Source organism: Seriola dumerili, unplaced genomic scaffold, assembly GCF_002260705.1.
Source record: "Seriola dumerili isolate Sdu_G_001 unplaced genomic scaffold, Sdu_1.0 BDQW01000187.1, whole genome shotgun sequence".
In the NCBI taxonomy this organism is placed as follows: Eukaryota; Metazoa; Chordata; class Actinopteri; order Carangiformes; family Carangidae; genus Seriola; species Seriola dumerili.
Window position 1 is genome coordinate 2187443 of NW_019174442.1, and position 9264 is coordinate 2196706.

General features: G+C 39.9%; 1 protein-coding gene across 2 annotated transcripts in view; it reads left to right on the forward strand.

Moving 5' to 3' along the window:
* The window catches only part of LOC111227467 (E3 ubiquitin-protein ligase pellino homolog 1), a 48861-nt gene that overhangs the window by 1579 nt on the left and 38018 nt on the right, over positions 1 to 9264 (forward strand). The window lies entirely within an intron of this gene.

The following is a 9264-nucleotide window of genomic DNA, read 5'->3' on the forward strand; positions in this document are numbered from 1 at the left end:
ATGCCCCCCCCCCCCCCCCACCGTCTGTCTCTGACTTTACTGGTTGGCAGATGATGATGCGATAAGTTTGTTGCTGATATGGATCTCTCTGACTTCACTTTCCCGTTTTGGAAATGTCACGTAAAGACAGACATGCATTAACTCCATCTGCTCCACCACGATGCCCTGGGCCTTATTTTCCATTGTCTGCTTGTCAGTGTGATGATTAATCTGGAAAATGAGTTTTTTTTGAAATGTCGGTCAGTGGTAGTGGCCAGTGCGTTTCATTTCTTTCAGTGACGTTACCCATTTACCAACCCAACAGGACTAATTTGTATTAGAATAGGGCTTTCAAAGGATAGCTAGTTGGCTGCTGAAGTAATCAGCAGCAAGTACAAAGTGCTAAAAGTAGCGGAAGGGCTACATTTAAAACTGAAGCTTTGCATCTGCCTTTTTAGTCCTATGACTTCTTCATAAGATATAAAGCAGGTTGAGAGTGCAATAAGACAATACAACAACTTTTTTTTTTTTTTTTACTGTTTTTATATTTGTTTTTCATTCTGAACATGAAACACAGGAAAAATAGTCAACAAAGAGTGGATTTGTGTGTTCGTCTGAGCAGGTTCCAAACATAAGGCTACAGAATGATGCAAAGTTCAGCAAACAAAAATGATCAATTTCCTGCAATTATACCTACTGTGTGGACTGTATTGAATAGTTTGGGCCCTTATCAGATGCAACGGTGACCATAACAGAGCCAAACCTGGTGTAGAGAGCTACACATCAGCTAAAAAAGTGCTGCCCTGTTGTAAGGATGATGAGTCTTTATTATATTTTTGCACAGGCTATTTAAGTCTGCATTCTCACAGCCTATAAATGGCGATAACTTCTAGTGTGAAGTGCTTTTGCAGTGTTTTGCTGTGTAACAGGGGAGAGTGTAAGTATTGCACATACTGTACACTTTTATGTTTGCACATTTGCATTGGGTGTGTTTGCTCTGCAGGCCTTAGTGCGTGTTCTCCAACACGCTTCAGAGTCTCAATTTCAGGGAGGAAACCGGAGCCGCTGGTGTCAGACGGGAGCGCAGAGAGAGCTCTGATGTCTTAATGGAGGCTCAGTGCTGCCCGTATCCTTAGTAACCTGGTCTGTGGGGACACAGATAGGCCTCCCAGTCTCAGCCGGGCCGGATGCTGTATCACTAGTGTTCAGGAAAAAAAACCCATATCCCCATTTCATCAATTATTTTAGAAGTTTTTATTTCAATTAAAATATTATTACATTGGTCCTTTACAGGCTCAGAAAAGATTTGTCCGTCAGTAGGAGATTCAGCAGCATTGTTATTGCATTTATATCCATCAGTGGGATTTGAAAAAAAAAAAATCTATGCTGCAGTGGTTTTAATAAAAGGATTTTATGTAAGTGTATACTATGTATTCCCATATTTTTCATATTTACGCACAAGCTTCTAAGAGTATTTGTGGTTTCTTCGAAACCAACTTGTGACATAAATTCACAGCAATGATAAACAATCCATTTCTCCAAATCTCATCACAACTGGAAAGAGTTTAAAAACTTGGATTTGCTTATATCAGAAAGTTTACACAAACAATTTGTTTCTTGATTGGTCACAGAAGAAGTGCTGAAATAGTGGCTGTTGCAACTGATTTTAACAAGTATTCTGTTTCGCTGTGGGTGTGTTGAGCTCTTCATCATTTAGTCTAAATAATGTGTCCAGACCCTGCTGTTTGCAGATTTGCTAAACTTACTACCACAAGTGGAAATGGCTAAAAACAACTTTTTAATCCAACATAGCATTGCGTGACTCTATGACATGTGTGCATGTACCAGCAGACAAAGTGTGAACTAGGGCTCCAAAAGCAGTCCAATATGGCCTTAAGAGATTGTTGAGGGGTAAATGGGTAACATTTAGATTTTGAGGGAATTAATTGAGTAATTTTCCCTTGAGAATGAGGTAAGTGTGAACATGCCAGCAGTAGGTGGTTAACTTCTTGGTGGTTGAGTGAGTGTATTTGAGATTCAAGCAAGTATGTTTGTGTTTTGGCGAAATGTTTGCATTTATCTTTCTGTGCGCCATGTGCCTGTGGTGTTGTAGTTTGATCAGGGAGGGCCGGTGAGCTCGGCGGGATCTGGGGGTGTAATCATCGGCACAGTTGAGCAGCAGCTTTCCCCCTGCTGTGTGTGAGGAGCTTGCACCCTCCTCCCGGTCCGGCTTTACTCTTGCTGGGCTGGTAAACAGCTGAAGTTTGTGTGAAGGAGATTACGTCTGTCATGGAAAGTGGGTCAGACAGTGGGCACGTTTTTATGGCCTGTGTTTCTGTGAGGTAGGGAAGAGGGGGGCAGGGGGTTTAAACCACCAGGCTTTTTTCCATAGCGTTGCTTGAGGCAGCTTGTGCTTGGTACACTCTCTTATACTCTCCCTCTTGTCAGAATCATTATCAGTCGATTACTCATGTACATTTTCTAACAAAGAATTATACTGCAAGCAACTTGCAGCTCTGCCGTTACATACATTCAGTATCACACGAACCATTTTGGGTCGCAGTGGCGCTGGAAAAACCAAATATTTACGAGTCCTGTTCATGTTAAAGATGTGTTCAAACAGAACACAAAGCACAATTATCACCTTGTTTTGTTAGTGTGAAATGACTGCCGGACCATTTTCAACATGGCCAGCTAGAAACATACACACAACTGTGTGTGTTTGTATGACTGATCTCACAAACTCACCAGAAACTCCAGATATCTTTGTAATCTTCCCTCAGTCTCTCCTTGTTCCTTCTATCTCCATATATCCATGAAATAAACCTTCATATATGATAAGGCAAAATATCAAATACTCACATTTGAGAAGCTAAAAAAAGCAAATTTTTGACACTTTTGCTTATAGATATTACTTAAAACGAATATATGATTATCAAAAAGTCCCTTTAAATTTTCCTGTCAGTTGATTAAATGATTATTTCGATTAATCATCGCAGCTCTACTCAAAGTATAACATGGTCAACTCGCTCTTCTCGACACTTTCTTTGTCCTAATTTTTATTGCCCCCGGGTGAACTCATAGAGCGTTATTGTCACGCTGCCTGAAAATCCACATTGTGTTTTGTATGAACACACCTTAATACAGTCTAATTTAAGTCAACGTCTTGACATGTTTAAAACATAAATTCTTAAAGTGCGAGCTCCACCTGGAACCACTCGTGGCTGTGTTGGCCGTTATCTGTCTGTCTAGCTCGCTCATCGGTAGATGGAATGGAAGAGCTCAAAAAGCTTCCCCATATCGTATCCTTTTTCGAATCATTTATGGCACTATGCATTACGGTTTACTCCTGCCAGGAGGATGAAAACCAAGTGTCACTAATCAGCTCAGCATGAGATGTTTGGACGTCAATTCTGATGAATGGTTAAAGAGTCAAGAATTTGTTCGGGGTTGCAGGGATGCAGAGTCACATCTACACCTGTTTATAGAAAAAACCACACCTTCATTACATTTTGTGGAGTGACAGAGAAACAGATTTCATGTCAGAACTAACACCGCAAGTAGGAGTGTAAAGGTGCCGCGTAAATTAATCAACAAGAAGAACAAATACCCAACACGTCCTTCCATTTTCCTTCTGTTATTTTATAGAGTAACAGAATGCTTCCTGCAGGTCATCGCACATCCACATTATCTTATTAAAATTATGTAAAACGCAGGTTGTGGATCAGTTTATTGTAAACCACATGAATTATTTAAACCTGGTGTCTCTCACAGATATAGCATTAACGCCACATGTAAAGACAAACAACATGGGCAGAGAAAGTGCACCTGCACAATAACTTGCTGCAGGTTGTACAATGACGTTTAGTCCTTTCTGTGTGCGGCCCTGCCTCTTTCATCACGCCACCTGCCTTAATCTCGCTCCTCTGAGAAGACTATTTATTATTTATTTTAAGAGCTATTTGGTATATTTGTACACAGCGGGTGAGTGTGGTCACCCGTTTTGTTCCGTAAAAATGAAGAATACATTTCTCATCTCTCTGTCTGCCTCCGCTCTTATTTATCTTTCACAGTTACCCAGTTTGTATTTGTCTCATTCCTCCCTTTGCTTCTCTGCCGCTGAAAGTAACAGTAAGGGTTTCTCTCCGCCTGCCAATACCTGAGTCAGAGAAGTGAGGGAGTGGGGAAAGTGAAACATAGTGAAGCTGTTCAGTTTTTAGAAAAAGCTGTTAGGCAGTCCACAGTCCTATTGGCAACTTTATCTTATATTAACGGTAAGCCGATCTGACTTCATGAATAGCTTCCTTATTTATAAATGTTGGTGGACTCTCTGGAAAAATGTGTGTTAATTGTATGCATAATAACGTCCGACATGTGCTGACACAAGTAGAGCTGAATTATATTTTTTGGGGAAAAGCAATAATAATATAGCAATATATAGGAACAGTAAAGTGAGGATGCTTTTAAAAAAATGCAGCGTGAATAGTTTTATTTATTAATTAACTTACTAACTATAAACTTATAACCAAATCAATATTTGGTGTGGACAAACCGTCTTTCGTGCGATCCCAGACTGACTCCATGATGTTGAGATCAGGACTCTGTGGGTCAGAGAGAAAGACAGAGAAACCTGTTTTGTGCTCATCATATTTAATAAGAATATCAAAACCAAACTTTCAGATAGAGCTGAATTGATCAATTAGTAGCTGATTGAAGAATTAATCTGCAAGCATTTTGATAACTTGAATCAACAGTATTTCTACCATAGCGCTGGTCCCAGCTTTTTTCCAATTGTAGAGATTTGATGTTTTTCTCTGTTTTAATCATTTTGTAAACTGAATATTTCTTAGGTTTCTGGTCGGACAATACAAGACATGAGAATACGTTACCTTTAAGGCATTTTCAAAATGATACATTTTTAGAGCTCCTAAATTAATGTATTAATGCAAATTAATGATTTTCTCAGTCTGCTCAAAAGACTTACTTACTAAACCAATGAGCCTAAACCTTCTAAAAATGAGAACTAGCTAAAAGAGAGACTTTGTATATTTTTTTAACTTCTATGCTAATGTAAAAGCAGATTATATAGCCTAATACCATGGTATGGCCTAACTTTGTCTTATTTACGTGCATCCGTTTACAGTGTTGCACTACATTGTAATGTAGATGCTGAACATAGATATTTGTTGAGCCACGATAGAAAGCCAAAGATAAATTCTACCGAAGTGGGTTAATTTCATTCATAGCTTTACCTCCTTGACAGTAATTATTATTCATGTTACACAAAGTTGCTCTTAGAGTCCTGAAACCTGCCAAAGATGTAGACAAGCAGCTAACAAGTGATAGTGAGCTGTCATTCTTCATGTGTTGGCACCTGAAGAAGGAAACTGCTTTCTTAATTCCTTCATTTTGATGTTTTGGGCGGTGTGTCCTTTGTCAATGTTTGAACACCTCCACCCAAGACTTCAAACTCAGATCTGTTGCATGTGAGGACCTTAATTTTCTTTTAATATCATCTCAAAATTCCACTTTCAGAAAGTGAAAGCTCCAGTTGAGGTTATTGTATGTTGTGAAAGAAGAGGTCTATAGTGAGAATGTATGTAACTGTTTTGCTTTGGTGATTCTCAACAATACCATTTCTGATGGTTTCCTTGCTGCTATAACGTTTGTTCATATAGGCACTGTAAACTGGAAACTCAAACTGCGTATAATCTAACACACACAACACACAACACACACACACGCACGCACACACACACACCACACACACTTGCAGAAGCAGGCATTTTTCATATGGTAGACACCAGAGACCATATAATTTGTACTCCCCCTGAATCATCGCATAGATTGCCATTTCCTGACTTCACTTTCCAAGCCTTCCGTTGCTCCAATGAAGCTTGTGTGCAACATCCTCAACACACCACACACAAATTGAGTGTGTAACTTGTGATCTTGTGGCTTCCCCAGGGATTACTGCTGATTTCTGTGAAATAGGCCAGAGGAAAGCAGGGCAAGTAATGCTGTAAAATCCATTAATAAATCCAATTCTGAGGGTCCTGTGCTCAGTGTAGCAACAAGAAAGAAAGTTGCATGAGTTAATGAAAACCCTTCAGTTCAACATTCACGTTGATTACAATGAATATGTGGAAAACGTTGTTTAGGACCCAAGATAAACCTTTAAGTCCTTATAAGTCCACTTATTTCAGAATGTTAAGTCTGTTTTATTTTAAAGGTGTAGGGAGACAAAAGCCAGCGATCTCTGATAGTGGAAATTACTGCCAAAACCCAAACTAGACCCCACCGAAGCCTGAACATCGCTAGCAGCGCTGAGCACTTAGCCCGTCTCATTGTTGGCTTGGACAAGAGCGCTAATGATTTACAACTATGACCAGGTGCAGCACAGTTAGACCAACACGACTGTTCCCTCTTACCTCCCCAGAGAAATGCAACCCCTCACAACACTGAGAAGGAGACAGAAACAGGCATGGTGAACGGAAAATGAATCAGCCTTAAGCACGCACACCTGTTGTGTTTTCTACTGTGTGCACTGTAAATCAGGATTTTCCAGTGTTCATAATGATGCTGGGAAAGAATTATTTTATACACTATTGAAATCTCATATTCTCCATCCTGGCTGTTTTCAACTAAGCTGGACATGATGTATTTAAATATTTTCAGTCAACCAAAGTCTGAACTAGAACCTTAATTGGCTGGGAAAAGCGTTCCACTTTGTACGTTGGTGTTACAGTCAACCCTACATTGCTATGGACAACGATCACACTGGCGACCGTATAGTTTGAACACTTAACCCAGTTAACCAGTGATAAATTGCTGAAGGTTACAGGCTGTCACTTGGCATTCCTTTCCTTCTGTACGTGAAACAATAACGGAAGCAGTGGAATTAAAGTTTCTCACAGTACGATCAACAGCATTTAGTCTCAATAACAAGTGGATTCCAACCACCCACATACCAGCAAGTATGATCTACACATGAATTTACAAGGTAATTATCTAACGAAAACCCCATTGATAATGTGTAAACTAAAGAGAAATACAACAACAGTCCAAAATAATCTCATCGAAAAAGCCAGGAAATCATCATTACATAGACTGGTGAGCTTGTATTATCAGCTCGAGATGAAATCAAACACTCGGGAAAAAAAGGAAAGCAAAGCAAAGACTGAAGCTTTTTTATGCAACAGGGGGACAATCCACTCATTTGTGTCAAACAGACTATAACTGGAACAAAAAATCTGAAGGACAGACACGCACAGCAGTTTCAGAGGGAGTGTGCCTTGCGATTTAAAATAGTCTCATTACTAATACTGATTTATTGTGCGGGCCATGCTGTGGCTTTTTTTTTAATGCCGATGAATGACCAAATGTTGACCTCAATAACACCTTACAGCAATGAGCGTTCAATTCTTGTGCAAATTTCCCTAAAACGTCCAAAACAGCAAGTTTATAATAGGTTGCGGTGATTTTCCTGCAGCGCTGATGCAGATGAACGCCTGTCAACCCTGAGCCTCACAACGCCCGAGCCCGTGCATGCATACTCAAGAAGGTCACCATTGGGTATGCTTTGTACCAATCAGGAATGGTGCTGGCTCCGAGAATGCGTGTGTGTGTGTTGTGTGTGTTTTGATTGACATGGTCCATATGACCGTGCATCCATGGTGTTTAGAAGCCCAATGGCCTTGTACAGTACAGTACGTCTTTCACTGTTTGCACCGCATCGGACAGCATCAATTGTCTGATCGTATTTGCCACACAGGCCCCAGTGTGCCTTGATATTATGTCTGCGATCTGTTGATTGCTGTGCATTATTGGTGTCGTCCTGAGACCTCGCCTGGGTTTGCATGTCTTGTTGCACGTCGCACCCAGAGCTGTTGGGTTGTCTGTGTGCATACACCGGCCTGTCAGTTCTTCCCCACTAATCATTAATGAGAGCCTGTATTCAAACCGTGCCCCTCCCTATTATCCTTCCCTACCCTTCTGTCATCAAGCCTCTTCCAACCATGCACGCTTTACAGGAAAACCAGTTGGCTGCTTCTGACAAAAGCACAGGACAGCGGACCTGCCTGGAAACTTGCAAAAAGCAGTACCCAAAAGACTAAGCACAAAACATAGGAACAAATGTCTCTGTTAACTTTAAGGCTTTTCAAGGTTTATATCTTTAGCATGCAATGAAACTCACTTTTTTTGGTTGTTCACCCATGCCATAACATCCGCACATTTGTTTTTGTGGCTCAGTCCTGTTAGTATTCCTCTCTGGAGATTAGTATCTCACTTTTATCCCAGCCTGTGTTGCTTGTAGACATAAATTTAATTTAAACAATGAGAATATCATATGTTCCTTTCAAAAACATTTTCATGTCCAATAAAAATGTGGTAGACTAAAAGCCAGTTCATTAATTCAGCCCCAATCAAGAAAAAAAGTATACGGCAATAATTCAATGTTGTTGTCTTTGCATTGCATAAGTTGAAACTTCTTTTAGGTTATGTGAAATTAAGCTAATTATTGATTATTTTTTTTTCTCTCTCCATCTTCAGACTTTTTTTATAGAATTATTATTTGATGTAAACTGAAAATAGATTGTTGTTAATTGCAGTCCAGAAAACTCTTAACACAAAATGATAACATTGGAAAGAACATTGGTCCTTTGCCTGAACTGAAATAGAACCTTTATCATTGCCAACATTATGTAACATAAGACTGTTTTCTTGGAACTGTCGGCATTTCAATAGGTTTTGTGTTAGTGTACAGAATTAGAGAACCCTCATGTTAAAATTCATTCTTCCATTCCCCACACAACTTTTTAGCACTTTTTCAAGGCTTACTTCCAATTCTTATTTTTAATTTAAGGCAGCCAGTAGATTTGGGAAGTGCTGATTCACTATGATATACAAAAGTTATTCATTTAGAAAAAAAAAAACAGAACCACCACTGTTTTTAATTATTCCTCATAAGCTGCTATCTCTCTCTTTTTCACACACACACACACACACACACACACACACACACACACACCCACACACACACACACACACACACACAAGCATACTCATGCACCTGCTTTGACTCGGTCTTTGTTTTATCTCAGTGCAAATCGAGGGGCTCTATAAAGATAAAGCTCCTGGTGAGCAGTGGCTGTATCAGTGTGTGTGTGTGAATGTGTGTGTATGTGTGTGTGAAGGCTTCAGAAATGCAGATATTAGTTTACATCACTTCCAGTCTGCATGATGAACTGTCACAGCGGTGGGTGGGGGTCTGGGGTTGGGGGG